This window comes from Stenella coeruleoalba, assembly GCF_951394435.1.
Source record: "Stenella coeruleoalba genome assembly, chromosome: 2".
Taxonomy (NCBI): domain Eukaryota; kingdom Metazoa; phylum Chordata; class Mammalia; order Artiodactyla; family Delphinidae; genus Stenella; species Stenella coeruleoalba.
Window position 1 is genome coordinate 91039269 of NC_137147.1, and position 22719 is coordinate 91061987.

Here is a 22719-nt window from a genome sequence, read left to right on the forward strand (position 1 = left end):
TGCTCCATGTGGTGAAATGTAATCTGCCTTGAGGCTAAAAGGTGTAAAAACAAAGAAAACTACCCTTTGCTATTTCCTTCTTCCAAATGTTAATTTGTCACCATAATCTGTTTAATTTTGTTCAGGTATTTTTTTTAATTTGTTTGTTTTATTTTGCCCAGAGTTTAACAGTTGCTCTCTGTGGGAGGACTCGTCTATTAGGATCTTAGTCAGACATTCTTGAAGTGAATCACCATTGTGAGAGAATATTAAAATTTTAATATATTGTCCATATTGAATGAGAATATAATAGGAAGTTTTAAAAATTATATTAGTATTGTATCTCAAATGGAAACTTCCAATACAAAAAAAAAAAAGAAACTTTACATTTATATGGCGAGCAGAGGGAAGCAGAAATTCTTTGGAGAATGATAGTGAAAGTTTAGGAGAATAAAGCAGAGCTGAAAACTACAGTCAGATTCAGACTATAAAATAGAAATGTCTCTAAGCCAAAGGACACCTCTGAGCAGGTACTGTACCCATTAGCACTAGCAAAGAGGATGCCAAACAGGCTTACCTGGTCAGTATTTTCATCTCTAGGTATCCCTGTTAACACTTAACCTTCCCTTACCAGTGCAAGCCCCCCTCCCCTCCAGAGTGCTCAGAGCCCATAATACACTTACTGAACTTGATTTCCAATTTCCTCCAAGACAATATTCTTTCCCCAGTTTACCACCATCTGAATGGACATGTGCAGGCTTTCTATTTCCATGGAAACCACAGGTTTATACGTTCCATATTGCCGTTAGTGATGCCATTAGTGACCAACAATGTGATCTTGGGTGAGTCATTTCCCCTTTCTGGATCTTGGTTTCTTCACCTGCAAAATGAGGAGCATGAACTAACAGAACTCTAAGTTTAATTTTCTTTATCTTTGAAATTCTACAGAATTGCACAGAAATTCTATAGAACATGAACTGCTTTAAATACATTAAAAATTTTTTTTCCTTTAAAATCTGCTATCCTATACCATACTTACGGTATCATGTGCTATATAAAAATCCACTAGAGGGGAGTAAAACATTAGATGAAAGCATACCACAACTCAATTTGGGTATCCTGCATAAATTATATTTGCAACTGTTGCCTAATGTCTATTGTTTCTGATCAATCCCAGTTAATTGCTTTAAAATACAAAGATGTGAGGGAATCACAATTTCCATATGGAAATCTTCTGCTCTGTGGAATACAGCCCCAAGCCAGGGGCTAGGGATTCTTTGTACATGTGCTAATGAAACAGGAACAGTTCCTTAGAACTAGGGTACCTATTTTTCTTCTAGTTTTCTTTTTATTTACAACTGAGTTACAGCGGCCAAAAGATACGCTAATCCTTAATTCAGAAGATACTTCACCTGAACAACTAATTCTTAATGAAAGGTTGCAGCAACTCCAGTGTTCCCAACACTTGACTAGTTCAATATTTAAAGAGACCTCAGAACCTTATCTGTGTTCATAGTTCTTTGCACTCCAAATGCTGAAGGAAAGATTCCTTAGCTGGGGAGGTCTCCACACATTAAGATGATTAGAGACCCCTGACCTATTGGTTTAATATTTTTACTTTCAAGAACTATAATTTTAATATAATTAGTTCATCTTCTCTTTCAGAGTAGTTTTAGGAAACCTGGGCCTCTCGTTCTTATTATCAGGGAACCAGTTTCAATGGACAGGAAGGACAGAGGCAGGAGAAAGAAGTACCTTAGTGGGGGCTCCACTGGAGACTCAACTCAGAGGACCAGGTATTAGAAGAATTCAGTCACACCGTGTTCTCTATTTCTTCAGGGTTTCATAATGTTTTTAGTTTCCTAGTAGTTAGAGAATGATAAAGTAGAGAAAGCATTAACTTTGGAGTCAGACAAACCCTAGAAAGATGAAGTGACTTCTAACTGTGTGATGTGGAGCTATTTATGTAATCTTTCCGGAGTCACAAAATATGAAGCAAGACTCTTCAGTTACAAGGGATAGAAATCCAACTCAAATTATGTTGTGTACAATGTCACCAGGTCTGCCTCTCTCTGTCTGTCATTTTATTCTAGAATCCCTGTACTATATTCGAACAGTGTACCGTTTCCTTCATTTGGCTAATGGAGGAGGATCTCAAAACTGACTTCATTCCAGCAAGACAGTGCCTCTTTCTTTCAACAACCAGAATAATAAAATGCTAGAGGGAGAATGACTGCCCAAGCTTGAGTCTTATGAAGAGCCCCATCCAGGCCTAAGTCATGTGCCTACATTTATGGCCAAGGAGAGAAGATTAATGATTAAGGTTGCCAGTTAAAATACAGGATGCCCCACTAAATATGAATTTCTGGTGAACAAGTAATTTTTTAGTGTGAGTCCCATGCAGTATTGGGGATATACCTATACTAAACAAGTATTTGTTACCTGAAATTCAAATTTAAATTCTAATTGTCCCCATGCACTAATTGGGGCATACTTATCTGACCTGCATGTGAGCAAATGTAGGAAGTCCAGAAACTCGCACATATGTCAGATAAGTTTCTGTACGATGTTCTGATGCCTACAGTTTGTACCACATCCATAGAACACTGCAGACATCCCTGGAATCACCACCTCTGCCAGCAACTTACTATCTCCTTTGCTTTACATATTGTTAGAGGGAGTAGTTAGGTAATGCTATCTTGTACTGTCGATTTTTTAAAAGATTTTCATGAACCAGCTTTCGGTGATTAAATACAACTGCACTGTCATCCAAAGGCCTCAGGCATTAGCCCACAGACTAATCTGAGAGGCAAACACCAAGCCATATTCAGAATTTCTCTCTCATTATGAGAACTCCCTCTTCCATCAGGATAAGTTATCTCCTCAGAGGTACTTAGGTCCCTCTTGCAAACAGCTTTCAGGAAAGCCACTAATCCTCCAGAGAGAGCTCAGACTCAACTTAGTATACCATATGACTCAAATCTTCTAGATTCAAAGCATAGTCTTAGTATTCCAAAGTTTATGATCTAAATAACTCAATGATAATGCATAAGTTAAGAAAATTATAACAAAATTTTAATGAGCCATGTCAGTTAAATATTAAATGAAAAGCAAGTTGAACTGATAAATTAGTAAATGATGATAAAAGTACTGACCATTTCATATGCTTTAAAAAACAGAGTAGTGTAACAGGAAACATATAATAATCAAAATAGGATGATTTGAGAATGGCTTATTTACAAAGATGTAGATGCAGGGTAACCATAAGAGTTAATGAAGGAACCCTAGGGCTAGTAACAACTGGATTGATGCTACCCCCAAGTTCTACGAGATGAGAGGAGGGAGAGATTACTCTGACCCAGAGAGAGTGAGTCATGGAAAGCAGTGCTACTCAAAGTGTGGCCTGTGAACGGGTTCCAGTTTGCAAAATTAGTGGTCTACAACGAGATGAGAGCATAAAAATTGAGAGAATGTAGTTAAAAACTTTTATAACAATTTAACATCGCTGAGACAACCAAGCCTGTAATATCTTATTATAAGAGAAAAACAAGATCAGTCCGTGATGAAATAAAAATGGAAACAACCAAACCTGGTCCTTCACCATGTATGGCTTGAGAAGTGCTGGTGTAGAGAAGGATGCCTTGAGGTAAGCATTCCATTTAGTTAAGGGACACAAGCATCCTGAGATAATCCAAGGGCTGGAGCCAGGGAATTAAACACTTTTGGACTTCATTCTTCTTTCCTCCTATCTCCTGCCAGCACCACCATTGGCCAAACCCAACTGGAAGCTAGACAGGGTAAAGAATGTCCTACTTTTGTCTATGCCATTCCTTTAGGACACTACAAAAGCAGAAGTAAAGCAAAAATAAAGCTGCAAGTTCTTCTAGGATGTGTCTGGCTTGGTGAGGACTGGTACATTTATCTAGCAACTGCCCAGCATGTTAACTATTTGTGAGGATTTCATAGTGTTTCAATTTGTTTGGGTTAAACTGTGTGACCCAGAATTCCCTTTCTCATATGTTTCTGGATACAGTGGGCTATAAAAGATATTCTCTTGCAAGAGTTGGAAGATGGAAGGAAAAGTGGCAGACATTTTGTTGCGTTCACATACCTTCTTCCAGTTATTCAATCAAAAACTCATTTAGGTGCTGCTATAAAGGGAGTTTGCAGATTTAAGTGGTTTTAAGTCACACAAAATCATATGATTTTAAATTAGGGAGATTATCCTGGGTGGGCCTGATTTAACAGGTTGGAAGGTCTTATAAGAAAGAGAGACCCTGCCTATGGACAATGGCTAAAGCTGCATTCTTCCCTTCTTTACTACCCATCCTATAGATTTTGGACCAGCTTATCCAGCTATCACAATTGCATAAGCAAATTCCTTGTATAAATCCCTTAATATCTATCTATCTATCTATCTATCTATCTATCTATCTATTATCTATCTACCTACCTACCTATCTACCTACCTTCCTCTCTATCCCTCCTACTGGTTATGCCTCTCTGGTTGAACCCTGGCAGATAATACTACTTCTTACAGTTGATCAGGCAGGGAAGGCAGTGGAAGGCAGTCCTGATTCCAGCCCCTGAAGCCCCTTCTTCACACCAGCTCAATGTCACCCCCTTCAGACCCAGCCTGCTGTGACCCTTAATATCACAGGCAGCTCCTGCCTTCCAACTAAAGAAGGAAGACCTCAAAAGAATGAAGGAGCAATCTTGAAACGAAAAACGGAGCTGGAGGAAACAGGCTCCCTGACTTCAGACTATACTACAAAGCTACAGTAATCAAGACAGTATGGTACTGGCACAAAAACAGAAAGATAGATCAATGGAACAGGATAGCAAGCCCAGAGATAAACCCACGCACATACTGTCACCTTATCTTTGATAAAGGAGGCAGGAATGTACAGTGGAGAAAGGACAGCCTCTTCAATAAGTGGTGCTGGGAAAACTGGACAGGTACTTGTAAAAGTATGAGATTAGATCACTCCCTAACACCATACATAAAAATAAGCTCAAAATGGATTAAAGACCTAAATGTAAGGCCAGAAACTATCAAACTCTTAGAGGAAAACATAGGCAGAACACTCTATGACATAAATCACAGCAAGATCCTTTTTGACCCACCTCCTAGAGAAATGGAAATAAAAACAAAAATAAACAAATGGGACCTAATGAAACTTCAAAGCTTTTGCACAGCAAAGGAAACCATAAACAAGACCAAAAGACAACCCTCAGAATGGGAGAAAATATTTGCAAATGAAGCAACTGACAAAGGATTCATCTCCAAAATTTACAAGCAGCTCACGCAGCTCAATAACAAAAAAACAAACAACTCAATCCAAAAATGGGCAGAAGACCTAAATAGACATTTCTCCAAAGAATATATACAGACTGTCAACAAACACATGAAAGAATGCTCAACATCATTAATCATTAGAGAAATGCAAATCAAAACTACAGTGAGATATCATCTCACATCAGTCAGAATGGCCATCATCAAAAAATCTAGAAACAATAAATGCTGGAGAGGGTGTGGAGAAAAGGGAACACTCTTGCACTGCTGGTGGGAATGTGAATTGGTAGAGCCACTATGGAGAACAGTATGGAGGTTCCTGAAAAAACTACAAATAGAACTACCATATGACCCAGCAATCCCACTACTGGGCATGTACCCTGAAAAAACCATAATTCATAAAGAGTCATGTACCAAAATGTTCATTGCAGCTCAATTTACAATAGCCAGGACATGGAAGCAACCTAAGTGTCCATCATTGGATGAATGGATAAAGCAGATGTGGCAAATATATACAATGGAATATTACTCAGCCATAAAAAGAAACGCAATTGAGCTATTTGTAATGAGGTGGATGGACCTAGAGTCTGTCATACAGAGTGAAGTAAGTCAGAAAGAAAGACAAATACCATATGCTAACACATATATATGGAATTTAAGAAAAAAAAATGTCATGAAGAACCTAGTGGCTAAGACAGGAATAAAGACACAGACCTACTAGAGAATGGACTTGAGGATATGGGGAGGGGGAAGGGTAAGCTGTGACAAAGCGAGAGAGAGGCATGGACATATATACACTACCAAACGTAAGGTAGATAGCTAGTGGGAAGCAGATGCATAGCGCAGGGAGATCAGCTCCGTGCTTTGTGACCACCTGGAGGGGTGGGATAGGGAGGGTGGGAGGGAGGGAGACGCAAGACGGAAGAGATATGGGAACATATGTATAACTGATTCACTTTGTTATAAAGCAGAAACTAACACACCATTGTAAAGCAATTATACTCCAATAAAGATGTAAAAAAAAAAGGAAGAAAAAAATAATAATAAATAAATAAAAAAGGAATGAAGGGCACTAGTCAAGGGATCCAGAAGAATGGCCTGGTGGAAGAGATGGGGGTAGTAAAGAATGGATGAAAAGAACTGAGTGATCTGCAGAAGAGGGGTGGGCAAGCAGGATGGATGGTGGAAAAGGCACAGAGAAGAAGGTCTGGAGGAAGGGACAGAGTAGGACAGTAGGAGGAAGAGAAGGCTTGCAGGGGACACCTATGTTTAGCTTTGTCCTCCTTTGCCAGGTTGCTTCCATCCAACCTTGGGGTAAGGATGGCTGTCCCCACTGGAAAGTCACCCTACACTCCAGTCATAAATTATCTGTGAAGAACCACTCCATACTTATGTGACTGATTTTTTAATCCACTTTTCACTATTTTCAGGTTTTCATTATTTTTGAACATTAAAAAAATGACAATTTGTTGTTCATGCACTTGCTTTAAATTTTTTGATATAAAAGGAAGGTACAAGACAGTGAATATAATATGCTACCACTTATGTAAAATAAGGGCTATATATGCACATACACCTGTGTACATAGACTGCAGAGTAACAGATTCTGCTTCAAGGTGAACTAGGGAACTGGGTCAGAGCTGCAAAGGAGGCTTTTCACTATACATCTTGTAGCATTCAACCTACCATTTGTGTATATTAGTATTTTTAATACAATATGAACTCGCTTATGAACAAATTCTCACCATATATTTTGATCATTCTCTCTACTACAACTGCAACACATCTGTGGATACAGGTAAAATACACAGAGCAGACAGGTACTGCAATCCTTATCTCTTTCCTAAGCCTCTCCAAAGCTTAACCTGTTATGACAGCGACGCGCTACTCCCCGTAGAGGTATTTCCGTTTATGATTCTATTCCTCCTCAGGACTTGTGCCAGTTAACTTAATGAGCTGCAGCGACTGTGCTCACCATTGGCACAACCATCCATCCCACGTGTTTTGTTGGAAAAGGAAAAACTCCAATAACATATAGAGCCAAGTTTTCTGGACTAGCTTTAGTGCGCACTCCAGAACAAAGGGAACACATTTTGTAGCCATTTAAATAGAAACCAGACATCTCTGCTTAGGATGTGCATCTCAATCAAGAAAACAAAGCTGCACCCACGGCAGAGAAGGCAATACATATGAGAGACATCAGGGAGGGACTCTCTCTTTCTCTGGTTTTTCTCCAGTAGAAATGTACGTTATGGGTTTGGGCTTAAATGATTATCTATGGTCTCTAGAATCATGGCAGCACAGGGGAATGAGAGCACATCAAGTTATTTTCTATTTTAAAAAACCCACAGAGAAGCTTTGTGTGATTACGAAGTAATGGATCCGAAAGAGAGTGAGATTTGCCAGCTGGAAGCATTGGGAAAGGGCTCTTGGTGTAAAGCAACTACGTGTCTTGAGAAAATGACTAGTACGTGTTGCAGGCTCAATGGAATTTGCTTAATAAGTTGCACATTTGTCATTGTAGGTCAGTTCTTTGGGTGCCAGGAGACATAACTTCTTCATTATATAATCAAATATTTGTCCTTGCTGGAAAATGAGCACAAAAGAATGAAGAATGTTAGCCACTCTGCTGTTTCCAAAACCCTTTCTCTGGCCAAGGGGTTGTTCTGAATTGAGCATTCATCACGTGGAACATTTTGAAAGCTAAGTCTGGCGCTAGGCTTTGGCCCCTCTGCCACTTATCTCTGCACCTTCTCTGGGAGTCTGATTCTAAGCAGGCTTACGGGAAGGAGGAAGAGAGCAGCTGTTTGCCCATGGTCTTACGCAGAGGTGGGAAGTCAGAGGATCCCAAATTTTTCAACTTGCAAGTTTCTATCTATTTGGCCATAGATTTTGTCAGTTACAGCAACATGTTAATTACTCTGAGGAGCTTAGAGACCAAACATATTCATTTTTCTGAGATCTTTTTTTTATCTTATGGTGCCCATACCCACATGTGTTTGGTTCTATAATCCTTGAAGACTTTTTCCAAGAACAATAGAACTTTTCATTTCTCCTAAGGAAGCCTCTTGGGTTAATCTTACATGTTTTGATTTTGAGCAAGTTCAGAATTTCTACTGGTGTTCGTTTTTTGCTTCAGAGTGGGCAAATATATGTAAATAATTCGATTTGCTCCATGGAAAAGACCTTTAAACGTAAACTTCCTACCACATTTATTCAGGAGGCAACTGTAAGATGACAATTTGCTTTCAGTAGGTGAGATATCTACAAAGTGGCTCTCACCACTGATCTAGAAGTTGCACATTTGTCATTGTAGGTCAGTTCTCCTTTCCAGTACGGAAAGGGCACGATCTAAGCAGAAACATTTTCCAGAAGCCCTCTAGCCCTTCCCTTATATCACAGTGTCCAGAACTGAATCGTAGGTCCACCCCTAAACCAATCAGAGAAAACAGGAATTGGGACCACTATGATTAGCTTACACCAAACAGGAGTCGACTCTAGAACTGAGACTAAGTCATAAGGACTTAGTCTCAGTTATCATATTAAGCTTCCTTGCTGCTAACAAGGAAGAGGTAGGTAGTAATATTGGCTTGGCCTTACAATCAAGTGTCAGCTAATATACCCATTTTCAGATGTGATATCTAAGCTCAATGATCAGTGATAGAATAAAGATTCGAACCATTTTTGATTCCAAAGTCTGATCCTAATCACTACCTCAGTCTCCTAACCTGAGAAAAGTCTGTTGGACTAACTGGATTTGAGCTATTCAGTGCAGACCTAATCTGGTTTTAAGAAAGCATTTTTAGGACACTGTAGCAACTCCTAACCGTTTTTAGTATGGAGGCCTCTAATTTATGATACAGTAACTTCTCCATATATTCAGGGAGAAGAAGGAGTATCGATGTTAGAGATATATGGTTTGGGTTTATAGACAATGCTTGGTAAGCATATGGGCTCATAGCCACCTTGCTGTAACTCTGCGGCCACTCTGGATACCTGCTCAGCCACAGGACGAGAGTCCTTGCATAAGTCCCTTCATGTCTTTCAATCTCCCTTCTCATCTGTAAAATGAGGATGATAAAACCTACTTGGAAAGGCTGGTGGAAGGACTGTGACAACATTGAAGCATGGAGGTTAATATGGTAACTGGTCCATTATAGGTAACCCCAAAGCATATGCTATTACTTTGTGTTTATACATGAGCCAAGCCTTAAGAAACCCAGCAGGTAAGAATTTTGAAAAACTTTAGCCAGTTAAAATAGAAGTTTGAAATCATTCATGGGAAGGTTATAAAACTAATATGTGAATACTTCAGCATCCAAGAATCAAAGTAACTGTTTAATGAATAATCAAAGTCTTGGAGACTTTGCAGAGTAGATTGTGAAACTGTACCACATTTAAAAAAAATCTCTGGAAAGACTCACCAGCAGCCAATGAACCCCATTAATATCTTTAGGGCCATTGTGTTAAGGCATGAACTAGGTTCACCCTATGTTCTTATATTTACAAATGAACTGAATTTCTAGGGTTCATAAGGTCAGAGAAGTATAAGAAGCAGAATCTGGCCCAGTACATAATGTATGCAACATGATTAATAAAATTGCAAAATCAAATTTCTTGTGAGCAAACAAAATCTCTCAGGCAAGGACTATGTCTGAATCAAAACAAAACAATTTTTAAAACCACTGTTTTTGTTAGTTCTATTCAACTTACTCATTAGATAACATTTTCAAGAGCACAAGATTTAATTTGATCACAAAGTTTCCATATTATTCCTGAACTTTATGGAAGAAGCCATTCCATTTATGTTACTTTTAAAAATAAAGAAGTTTCTCTTCAATGCCATTCACCATTTTGATTTCTAATTAATTTCCTGTTCTGGTCCTTAAGGAAAAATGTTGTTATAATAATATCAAGAAGTTTTCAAATGGCATATTTACTGCTAAGAAATTTCTAATTGTCTTTTAATTTTTCTTTTTAGATGAATCACTACTGGTTGAATTTTAAAATTACAAAAGATGATTCACTGTATTATGGGTTTTCCAGTTGTGTTGGTAATTCAGAGTTGCAACATGACCTCTATATAATGTCCTAGTCCATAAATCTGCACTAAAGACCTTATTTTATTCTATGTCCTACCAAGAAAGCAAGTTAAATTTTACATGTGGAGAAGCCTGCTGAACTCATTTTCTTTCATGGGAGCATGGGGGGAAAAGTGGAAGGAGAGGAAAGAGGAAAGAACTCCCCTTTAAAATGAATTCCAACTCACCCGTAAACCAAGCCAAATAAAGACAGTATAGCGATTAAGACCATGGGCCCTGGAGTAAATCAAAAAAGGGGAAAAAAAGGCAAGATGAAATTGGTTCCTTCGTTGTGGCAAATACATCATGCTGGATGTTGTTAACAACAGGGGGATCGGGTGAGAGGTACATGAGACTCTGTACTCTCGTTACAACCTTTTTGTAAATCTAAAACTATTTTAAGTGAAAAGTTTATTATAAAGAAAAAAAAACCTGGCTGTGACTTCTAGCTCTGCAATGTGTTAGCTGTGTTAACCTTGAGCAAATTACTTAACCTCTCTAAGTCTCAATTTCATTTACCCAAAAAGTAATACACAACAGTGAAAAGCTGAAAGCCTTCCCACTAAATTCAGGAACAAGACAAGGATGCCCACTCTCACTGCTTCTATTTAACATAGTATTGAAAGTCCTAGTGACAGAAATCAGACAAGAAAAAGAAATGAGGTATCTAAATTTCATAAGCTGTAACAGCATAGCTTTTTTTTTTTTTTTTTTTTTTTTTGCGGTATGCAGGCCTCTCACTGTTGTGGCCTCTCCCGTTGCGGAGCACAGGATCCGGACACGCAGGCTCAGCAGCCATGGCTCACGGGCCCAGCTGCTCCGTGGCATGTGGGATCCTCCCAGACCAGGGCACGAACCCGTGTCCCCTGCATCGGCAGGCGGACTCTCAACCACTGCACCACCAGGGAAACCCGAGGTATCCAAATTGGAAGGGAAGAGGTATAACTGTCACCATTTGCAGATAACGTGATATTCTATATAGAGGACCCTAAAGTCTGCACCCAGCAACTATTAGAACTAATAAATGAATTCAGCATGTTTGCAGGATATAAGATTAATATACAGAAATCTGTTGCATTTTTATACACTAACAATGAAATATCAGAAAGAGACAGTAAAAAAAATACTGTGTAAAATCACATTAAAAAACCCCCAAAAACCTAGTAATAAACTTAACCAAGGAGGTGAAAGACCTATATTCTGAAAACTATAAAACGTTGATTAAGAAAACTGATGGTGATTCAAAGAAATGGAAAGATATCCTATGTTCTTGGATTGGAAGACTTATTATTAAAATGGCCATACTACTCAAAGCAATCTACAGATTTAATACAATCCTTATCAAAATACTGATGACATTTTTTCATAGAACTAGAACAAATAATCCTAAAATTTATATGAATCCACAGAAATCCTATAATTGCCAAAGCAAATTTGAGGAAAAAGAACAAAATGGAGGCATAACCCTTCCAGACTTCAGACTATTCTACAAAACTACAGTAATCAAAACAGTGTGGTACTGGCACAAGAACAGACATATAGATCAATGGAACAGAATAGAGAGCCCAGAAATAAACGCATGCAACTGTGGTCAATTAATCTGTGACAAAAGAGGCAAGAATAAATAATGGAGAAAAGACAGTCTCTTCAACAAGTGGTGTTGGGAAAGCTGGACAGCTACATGTCAATCACTGAAATTAGAACACTCCCTCACAACACATATAAAAATAAACTCAAAATGGTTTGAAGAACTACATGTAAGTCATGACACCATAAAACCCCTAGAAGAGAACACAAGCAAAACACTCTGACATAAATCACAGCAATATTTTGTTAGATAAGTTTTCCAGGCAAAAGAAATAAAAGCAAAAGTAAACAAATGGGACCTAATCAAACTTAAAAGCTTTTACACAGCAAAAGAAACCAAAACAAAAAGACAACCCACAGAATTGGAGAAAAATTTGCAAATGATAAAATATCCAAAATATATAAACACCTCATGCAACTCAATATCAAAACACAAACAAACAATTGAGTTAAAAAACGGGCAGAAAACCTGAATACACATTTGTCCAAAGAAGATATACAGGTGACCAACAGGCACATGAAAAGACGTTCAACATAGCTAATTGATTAGAGAAATGCAAATGAAAACCACAATGAGGCATCACCCTCACACCTGTCAGAATGGCTATCATCAAAGTCTACAAATAACAAATGCTGGAGAGAATGCAGAGAGAAGGGAACCCTCATACACTTTTGGTGGGAATGTAAATTGGTGCAGCCGCTATGGAAAACGTTAGGAAGGTTCCTTAAAAAACTAAAAATAGAACTACCTTATAATCCAGCAATTCCACTCCTAGGTATACATTTGGAAAAAAACAAAAACACTAATAAAAAGGATACATGCACCCCAATGTTCATAGCAGCACTATTTACAATAGCCAAGACATGGGAGCAACCCAAGTGCCCATCAGTAGATGACTGGCTTAAGAAGATGTGGTATTGGACTTCCCCGGTGGCGCAGTGGTTGAGAATCTGCCTGCCAATGCAGGGGACACGGGTTCAAGCCCTGGTCTGGGAAGATCCCACATGCCGCAGAGCAACTGGGCCCGTGAGCCAAAATTACTGAGCCTGCGCGTCTGGAGCCTGTGCTCCACAACAAGAGAGGCAGCGACAGTGAGAGGCCCGCGCACCGTGATGAAGAGCGGCCCCCACTTACCACAACTAGAGAAAGCCCTCGCACAGAAACGAAGACCAAACACTGCCATAAATAAATAAATAAATTTAAAAAGAAGATGTGGTATGAACATATAATGGAATATTACTCAGCTATAAACAAAAGAATGAAATATTGCCATTGGCAGCAATGTGGATGGACCTAGAGAATATTATGCTTAGTGAAACAAATCAGAGAAAGACAAATAGTATATGATATCACTTATATGTGGAATCTAAAAAATAATACAAAGGTATGTATATACAAAACAAACAGATTCACAGAAACAGAATAAACTTATGGTTACCATAGGGAAGGGGTGGGAAGGAAAATTAGGGGTATGGGATTAACAGATACAAACTATTATACATAAAATAGATAAGCAACAAGGATTTACTGTATAGCATAAAAAATTATACCCAATATCTTATATTAACCTATAATGGAATTTAATCTGAAAAAAAATTGAATCACTATAATGTACAGCTGAAACTAACACCATATTGTACATCAACTATACTTCAATTAAAATAAAAAAGTGCCCATATGGAGCCTACTTCAAAAGACTGATGTAAGGATTAGATGAGCTAACAAAGTGCTTGGCACAGTGCTCAGCATGAAGTTAGAGTCTGTATAGTTTTGCTATCATTAGTGTACCCACCAAAGGACCGGCCACTGCAGTGTTCAATGGAAGGCACAGACACTAAAACTCACCATGTCCTGATTTCCCAATACTTGTTGATAGCACAATAATCTTCACAATCACCCAGGCAGGCTCTAAACCCCTTTTGGTGCTTTTCTTTCCCTTGACCTTGTATTCAGTCAGGCAGCAGATCCTGTCAAACCTGTTGCTATAATATTCTCAATCTTGTCACCTCTCCTCACAACTATTTCTACCCTGGCTTTGTCCTTGTTCCTACCTAAACATACCAGGACATTGTCCTCCTGTCCTTCCTTATGTCCTCTGCTCCTCGCAAGCCCCCCTACAGCATGGCCACACTAATCTCTCTAAATCATGCTACCGAACCTTCAACAACTCTCCATTTTTTATGAACTACATTTCTCATTCTTTGGCTTTGGGATTCAAGATCACCCATGATCTAGCTTCAATTTACCTTTCCAGCTGTATTTCCCACTACTCTCCTTCATGTACTCTTAGATGTAATTTACCTGAATCATTAGCAAGTTGTGAGATATACCTAAACCTTAATGAGAGCGGCCACTGAGGCCCAGAGATGCTAAGAAAATAGCCAAAGGTCACAGAGTTCATGGCAAAGCAGACTTTAGGTCATCGATGGCATTGTAAGTTAATACTGGGTGAGTACCCAACATCTGCCAGCATAGCAGTGCTGGAAAAAAATAGAGAAAAAAGACATTAAAAAAAAAAACAAACAAGATATCTCTGAGGACTTCAAAGTAATGTACTACCTCCTCCAGATCCAAAAGCAGTAGAGGTGGCCAGGAGTTCCTCAGAATAGCAAGGACTAAAAGCATCCTACTTGAAGGGGACAAAGGACAAGATAACTGTTTAAACTAGTAACCCAAGTAGAGCTCCCAAGTAGAGATTGAAAAACTACAATCACTACCTGAGACCACAGTTTATATAAAAGCTGTGCACCTAGAGAACCTGGAGGATACAGACAGAGCCTTGCAGCCAGGACCTGGGCCAAACTGCCTGCTGGCTCACTGAATAGATTTAGAATAACCCTAATGGATCATAAACCACCTATATAAGACCTGAACTTAGACTGGGGACCCAAGGGTCCAGGTGGAAGCAACCACAAAAATCTACACAGGATGGAGAGAGACAACCCAGAAGGAGTTAGACTGCAAGCTAGAATTCCATACACATGGGGAAACTAATTCTACAAAAGGCAACAAAAGCAACAATTTGGATACGACCTCACTCCCAAGTGATATCAATAATTACTCTAGAAGTAACTTTAAAGTATTTTAAGTCTCTAAAAACATAAGGAAATAGAATATTTTTAAAAAACAAGATTACTGGGCTTCCCTGGTGGCGCAGTGGTTGAGGGTCCGCCTGCCGATGCAGGGGACATGGGTTCGTGCCCCGGTCTGGGAAGATCCCACATGCCGTGGAGTGGCTGGGCCCGTGAGCCATGGCCGTTGAGCCCGCACTCCGTAACAGGAGAGGCCACAACAGTGAGAGGCCCACATACCACAAAAAAAAAAAAAAAAAAAAAAAAAACAACAAGATTACTAAACAAAAGAAGCAAAAGGTGTAGGTATACACACACCAACTAGAAATCTTGGAAGTGAAATGAAAAACCCAACAAATGTAATAAACAAAGACAGAACTAGCAAACTGGAAGATGACACTGAGGATTCCACAACACAGCACAGGAAGAGATAAAAATACACAAAATAACAGTTAAGAGAGACAGAGGATGGGATTATATGTAATAACAACTTCAGAAGTAGACAATCTAAAAATGGTGAAGCTATATTTATCTCCTTCAAATCTTTACCCAAACATTACCATATCACTGTAACCTAACCCCTCTATTCCATATAAAATTGTGATGACCTCTACCCTCCCATTCTTTCTTCCCCTTATTTGGCCTTATTTTTCTCCATAGCACTTCCAGCTTCTAAAGTACTACATAAATTATGCATATATATTGTCTCCTCCAACTAGAATGTGAGAATTAATGAGGATAGAAACACATCCGTTTCAGTAACTGTTGAATCCCTCTAGAACATCAACAAGCAATTGTTATGTTTCATAAATATTTGGTGAGTGAAAATTAATGGCTGAGCATTTTTCATAAAGGAAGAAAAGCAATGAGTCCTCAGTTTGAAGGCAAACAGCAAAGATCTAAAAAAAAAAATATAACCCATTATTGTGATATGTGGCACAATTTGAATATAGACTGCATATATGTTTATCAATATTCAATTTCCTAAATATGATTGTATTTATGTAAAAAAATGCTTTTGTTCTTAGGAGATGCATGCTGAAGTATTTAAGAATGAATTGTCATGGTGTCTGCAACTAACTTTCATGGTTAAGGAAAAAATTATATATTACATATATGCATATATATGTATATTGACAAATAAATATAAAGCAAATGTAGAAATTTAACAATTGGTAAATCTAAATGAAAAGTACACAGGTGTTTATTTTCTATAGATTGTGAAGTTTTTCAAGATAAAATACTGAACAAAATAGAGGAAAAATAAGTATTTTGAGATTGAACACCAATACTTATAATAAAAATAAGAGAACTTCTGGTAGAGTGAAGAGGTCAGCAGTCCCTCTACTCCCCCTAAAATCACTATAACACTGGAAAAAATAGTCAAAAACAACCATTTCAGGGCTCTGGAAATAAACCAAAGGGAAAAATAAATTGAGAAGCTACTGAACTTTGGAAGATGAGTGGGACTCTGAGGCATTCTTACCTGAGCTACTCCCATTCTCCTCCCCAGCCTGATGGGTGCAGAAGTGCTAACAGGGTAGGGATGGCAGTGAAAACCAACAACAGAGTGAGCAGACTTGATCTGGAGTGGAAGGCAAAGAGCCCGTGCCCAGTGGTAATCGTGAGAAAAAACAGCAAAATTAGAGGGACAAAAACAAGGAAAGTCTACAGTTCTGCTTGCCTGAAACTGTGGTCTAATTTGGGACAAGATATGGGCAGACTAATTTTAAAATTTGCAGGGAGAAAGTCTGCAAATGAGTGGGAGGCTGTGCACATATACCAGTATCTCCTAATTTTTCGAAAAGTTTGCTTTACACCACTTCATTTTACAAAAGACTTGGTTAGTACCTGTTTTCATTTAACCGAAAGAAATCCAGAGGACTTTCACTTTTATGAAAATAGGTGAAAAGCAAAAACAGCATTCAGCATTTGTTTTGCAGTAAGCCCTTACAGAGGCAGCAAACACCCCAAGTAGCAAGAATGATACTGCCAAGCTCCTTCTATAGCAACTACACTCAGTACCTGAGCCTCAAACGGCCATAGCTCTGAATGGTGTCTCTGAACATCTGTGCTTGATCTCAGTTTATCTTGTGCGCTCACTGGCAAGATGGTAAGGTAATTGCTTCCTCATTTCATGCCATTTGGCTTAAGAAAGGTTTCATAGAAACACTCTACTTTTGGTAGTGGGGGAAACCTATAGAGGGAAACCTAAGAGGGCCCAAGCTCTTCACATATCCCTGGGCTGACAGAGAGGATGAGCACCCTGGAAAGGCTCAGGGGGAAGTAAAAGTGAGAGAAGACTAGAATATTGCCTGAACTTTGAATACATGCTCCACACACCAACTGATAAATCATCCGAGGGTGAAAGACCTACTGACTCAAGGTTTTTGAGCAGAATCTCTTATCAATCATTGGATGACCATTAAACTACATAGATGCAGAGGCATCCTCTAAAAAGCCAAACTTAAAAACTAAAAATTCAAATTAAAATAACTGAGCAGAAAAATCAGCAGACACATACTTCAGGGAAAAGATTTTTCAGATTAAGTCCAGGCAAATTACAAAGCTAAAAAAACAGCAACAACAACCAAATAGTGGCAACAACCCTCAAAGGAACAAATGTCAAACCCAGAGATGCTACAATATGTTACATAAAATCTCCATTTTACAGCAAATTTATGAAGTATATAAGAAATAGGAAAGTGTGACCCATATTCAAGAAAAAAGAGGTCAAGAGAAACTATGTGTGTGCTCAGATGTTGAATTTAATAAACAAAGACTACAACTAACAGAAGGACAAATATTGCATGATTCTCCTTATATATCTAAAATAGTCAAACTCATAGAAACACAGAGTAGAATGGTAGTTTCTAGGGGGAGGAGGAAATGGGGAGTTGGGTCAAAAGGGTATACAATTTTAGCTATGAAAGATGAATGACTTCTAGAGATCTGCTGTACAATAGTGTGCCTATAATTAACAGTACTGATTATGCACTTAAAAATGTTTTTTTAAAGAGTAAATCTCATGTTAAGTGTTCATACCACAATTTTAATAATAAAAGACTACAAAGCAGCTATTGTAAATTTGTTTTAAAAAATTAAAGAATACAATGATTAAAGAATTAAAGGGAATTATGACAATGACTCAAACAGGGAATCTCAAAATAAAAATAGCAACTATAAAAAAGAATCATGAAAATTCTAGAATCAAAAAGTATAATAACTGAAATGAAAATTCCTGGATAGGTTCAACAGGAGAATTGATATGGCAGAACAACCAACAAACTTGAAGACAGATTAACAAAAATTATCTAATTTGAAAAACAAGATATTAAGATTGAAGAAAAATTTACAGAGCCTGAGAGACCTGTGGCACAACAGCAAGAGTATCAATATACATGAGATCCTCAGAAGGAGAGGAGAACAAAAAAAGGGCAGAAAAAAATAATGGAAGGAATAATGACCTTGCTAAAAATATTAATCTACAAATCCCAGAAGCTCAACAAACCTTGAGTAAGATAAACACAAACAAATGCACACCTAGACACAGCATGCTCAAATGGTTGAAAGCCAAAGGGAAAATCTTAAAAGCAGTAGGAGGAAAATAACTCACTTCAAATAGAAAAACAATACAATTCACAGCTAACTTCTCATCAAACACATGGTGGCCATAAGGCAGTGGAATGACATATTCAAAGGGCTGGGGGAGAAATGCCAACAGAGAATTCTAAATCCATCAAATGCTATCTTTCAAAAATGAATTTAAAATATAGTACAAAATAAGGACTGAGAGAATTTGTTTCTGGCATACTTACCTTAAACAAAAATATTAAAGGAAGTCCTTCAGATGACAGGAAATGACAACAGACTTGTTAAGTTGAATCCATGGGAAAAAAATGAAGAACAGCAGAAATGGTAAATATGTGGATAAATATAAAGGAATATATATATTTTTTCTTTTTTTCTCTTAAATTTTTAGAAGATATTGTATAAAGCAATAATTATAATGGTACTATTGTCACATATATAAAATAATATATATAAATGTAATATATATGACAATTAATAGCACAAAGAAAGGGGAAGGAACTAAAGCTATACCAGAATAAAGTTGCTATATTCTACCAGAACTCAGTCAATTTTAATCTGAAGTAGTCCATAATAAGTTAAGATGCCTATTGTAGTATCTAGAATAACCACTTAGACAATAACATAAAAAATAGTAAAAACTCAAGACTAATTAAAATGATACCCTAATAATTATCTGTTTAACACAAAAGAAGGCAGTAAAGGAGCAACCCAGTAATAAAAAAGGCATAAGATATAGGAGAAGAAGACATATATCACAGGGGAGAAACAGAGAAAGCAAAGAATAGAGAAAGCCAAAAGCAAAATGTAGATATAAGTCCAATCTTAATTTTATTAAATTTTACAGATCAAAACTCCAATCCAAAAGCAAATACTGTCTGACTGTGTAAAAACAGCAAGATCCAACAATGCACTGTATTTCAGAGACCAACTTCAAATCAAGACACAAATACGTTAAAGGAGAAAGGACAGAAAAAGATATACCATGCAAATAGTAATCATAAGACAGCTGGAGTGGCTGTAATAATATCTAACAAAGTGAATTTTAAGAAATAGTACTAGATAAAAAGAGAGATTTTATAATGATAAAAGGCCAATACATAAGAAAACTGTAACAAATATAAACACATATACACCTAAAAACAGTCTCAAAATAGGTGAAGCAAAAACTGATAGAATCAAGAGGAGAAATAGACAAATTAACAATTTGCACAAGTCTTAATTACTAACAGAACAAGTAGGCCAAAAATCAGCAAGGCTATACCAGATTTGAACAATACTATCAATCAACTTGACCTAACTGACATTTTTTAATACTCCATCAAATGAGAGCAGAATATGCATTCTTTTCAGATGCATGTAAAACATTCTCCAGGATAGTTCATATGGTAGGCCAAAAAACAAGTCTCAAATGAAGTGACATATTTCTAAACAACCCATGGGTCAAAAAAGAAATCACAAGGGAAATTAGAAAATATTTTGAACTAAACGAAAACAAAAATACAACATATCAAAATTTATGAAGTATGGCTTAAACAGTGCTTAGAGGGAAATTCAGCAGTTTAAATACCTATATTAGAAATGAAAGGTTTCACATCAATAATCTAAGCTTCCACTTTAAGAATAGACAAAGAAGAGTGACTTAAACCTAAAGCGAGCAGAAGGAAGGAAATAAAGATTAGAGGGGAAAAACTCATGAAAAAGGAAACAAAAACAACAGAGAAAAACCAAAGAAACCAAAAGTTCTTCGGGAAAAAAAAAATCAACAAAATTGATAAACTTTTAGCTAGGCTGACTAACAGATGACACAGAATTCTAAAGTCAGGGATGAAAGAGGGGACATTAATTACCAACCCTACAAAAATTAAAAGGATTATAAGAGAATACTATGACTAACTTTATATCAACAAATTGGACAACTTAGATAAAACAAACAAATTTCTTAAAACCCACAAACTAGCAAGACTAAGGAAGAAAAAGAAAATCTAATAGCTCTAAAATAAGAAAAAATAAATAAATGACTATTAAAAATCTGCCCCTCCCTTCCTACCACATAACACAAACACAAGCCCAAGCTAGATGGCTTTATCCAGCGAATTCTATCCAATATTTAAAGAAGAAATCATAGCATTCCTACACAAATTCTTTCATAAAACAGAGGCAGGGGAATTTTTCAACTCATTCTATAGGACCAGTATTACCTTTTTATCAAAGCAAGACAGTTATCACAAGAAAACTAGAGACCAATATCTGCTGTGAGCATGCACATGAAATTCCGGAACACAATGTTAGTAAATGAAACCCAGCAGCATATAAAAAAGACTAAAACCATGATGAAGTGGGATTTATGTGACAATGACATTTATGGGGCTCCTCCCTCCTCTCTGACATCACCCTTCAGACAGATTTACATTGTAATAGTTTGGTTTGCAGATGACATAATACCATACATAGAGAATCCTAAAGATGCTACCAGAAAACTACCAGAGCTAATCAATGAAATTGGTAAAGTAGCAGGATACAAAATTAATGCACAGAAATCTCTTGCATACCTAAACACTAATGATGAAAAATCTGAAAGAGAAGTTAAGGAAACACTCCCATTTACCACTGAAATAAAAGAAGAAAACACCTAGGAATAAACTTACCTAAGGAGACAAAAGACCTCTATGCAGAAAATCATAAGACACTGATGGAAGAAATTAACGATGATACAAACAGATGGAGAGATATACCATGTTCTTGGATTGGAAAAATCAACATTGTGAAAATAACTATACTACCCAAAGCAATCTACAGATTCAATGCAACCCCTATCAAACTACCAATGGCATTCTTCACAGAACTAGAACAAAAAGTTTCACAATTTGGATGGAAATGCAAATGACCCTGAATAGCCAAAGAACTCTTGAGAAAGAAAAACAGAGCTGGAGGAATCAGGCTCCCTGACTTCAGGCTATATTACAAAACTACAGTCATCAAGACAGTATGGTACTGGCACAAAAACAGAAATATAGATCAATGGAACAGGATAGAAAGCCCAGACATAAACCCACGCACATATGGTCACCTTATATTTGATAAAGGAGGCGAGGATATACAATGGAGTAAAGACAGCCTCTTCAATAACTGGTGCTGGAAAAACTGGACAGGTACGGGTAGAAGAACGAAATTAGAACACTACCTAACACCACACAGAAAAATAAACTCAAAATGGATTAAAGACATAAAGGCCAGAAACTATAAAACTCTTAGAGGAAAACACAGGCAGAACACTCTATGATATAAATCACAGCAAGATCCTTTTTAATCCACCGCCTACAGTGATGCAAATAAAAACGAAAATAAACAAATGGGACCTAACGAAACTTAAAAGCTTTTGCCCAGCAAAGGAAACCATAAACAAGACGAAAAGACAACCCTCAGAATGGGAGAAAATATTTGCAAATGAAGCAACAAAGGATTAATCTCCAAACTTTACAAGCATCTCACGCAGCTGTATAACAAAAAAACAAACAACCCAATCCAAAAATGGGCAGAAGACCTAAATAGACATTTCTCCAAAGAGGATATACAGATTGCCAACAAATACATGAAAGGATGCTCAACATCATTAATCGTTAGAGAAATGCAAATCAAAACTACAATGAGGTATCACCTTACACCAGTCAGAATGGCCATCATCAAAAAATCTAGAAACAATAAATGCTGGAGAGGGTGTGGTGAAAAGGGAACCCTCTTGCACTGTTGGTGGGAATGTAAATTGATACAGCCACTATGAAGAACAGTATGGAGGTTCCTTAAAAAACTGAAAATAGAACTACCATATGATCCAGCAATTCTACTACTAGGCATATACCAGAAGAAAACCATAATTCAAAAAGAGTCATGTACCACAATGTTCTTTGCAGCTTTATTTACAATAGCCAGGACATGGAAGCAACCTAAGTGTCCATCAACAGGTGAATGGATAAAGAAGGTATGGAACATATATACAATGGAATATTACTCAGCCATAAAAAGAAATGAAACTGAGTTATTTGTAGTGAGATGGATGGACCTAGAGTCTGTCATACAGAGTGAAGTAAGTCACAAAGAGAAAAACAAATACCA

General features: G+C 37.4%; 1 long non-coding RNA gene across 1 annotated transcript in view; it reads right to left on the bottom strand.

Moving 5' to 3' along the window:
- Positions 1-281: 281 nt before the first annotated feature.
- The window catches only part of LOC307181694, a 30495-nt gene continuing 8057 nt past the window's right edge, over positions 282-22719 (bottom strand). Inside the window, exons 2-3 of the long non-coding RNA XR_013827008.1 lie at positions 1735-1841; positions 282-859 (exon numbers count right to left, since the gene is read on the bottom strand). This is a non-coding gene — a long non-coding RNA (uncharacterized lncRNA). The remainder of the gene's footprint in view (positions 860-1734; positions 1842-22719) is intronic.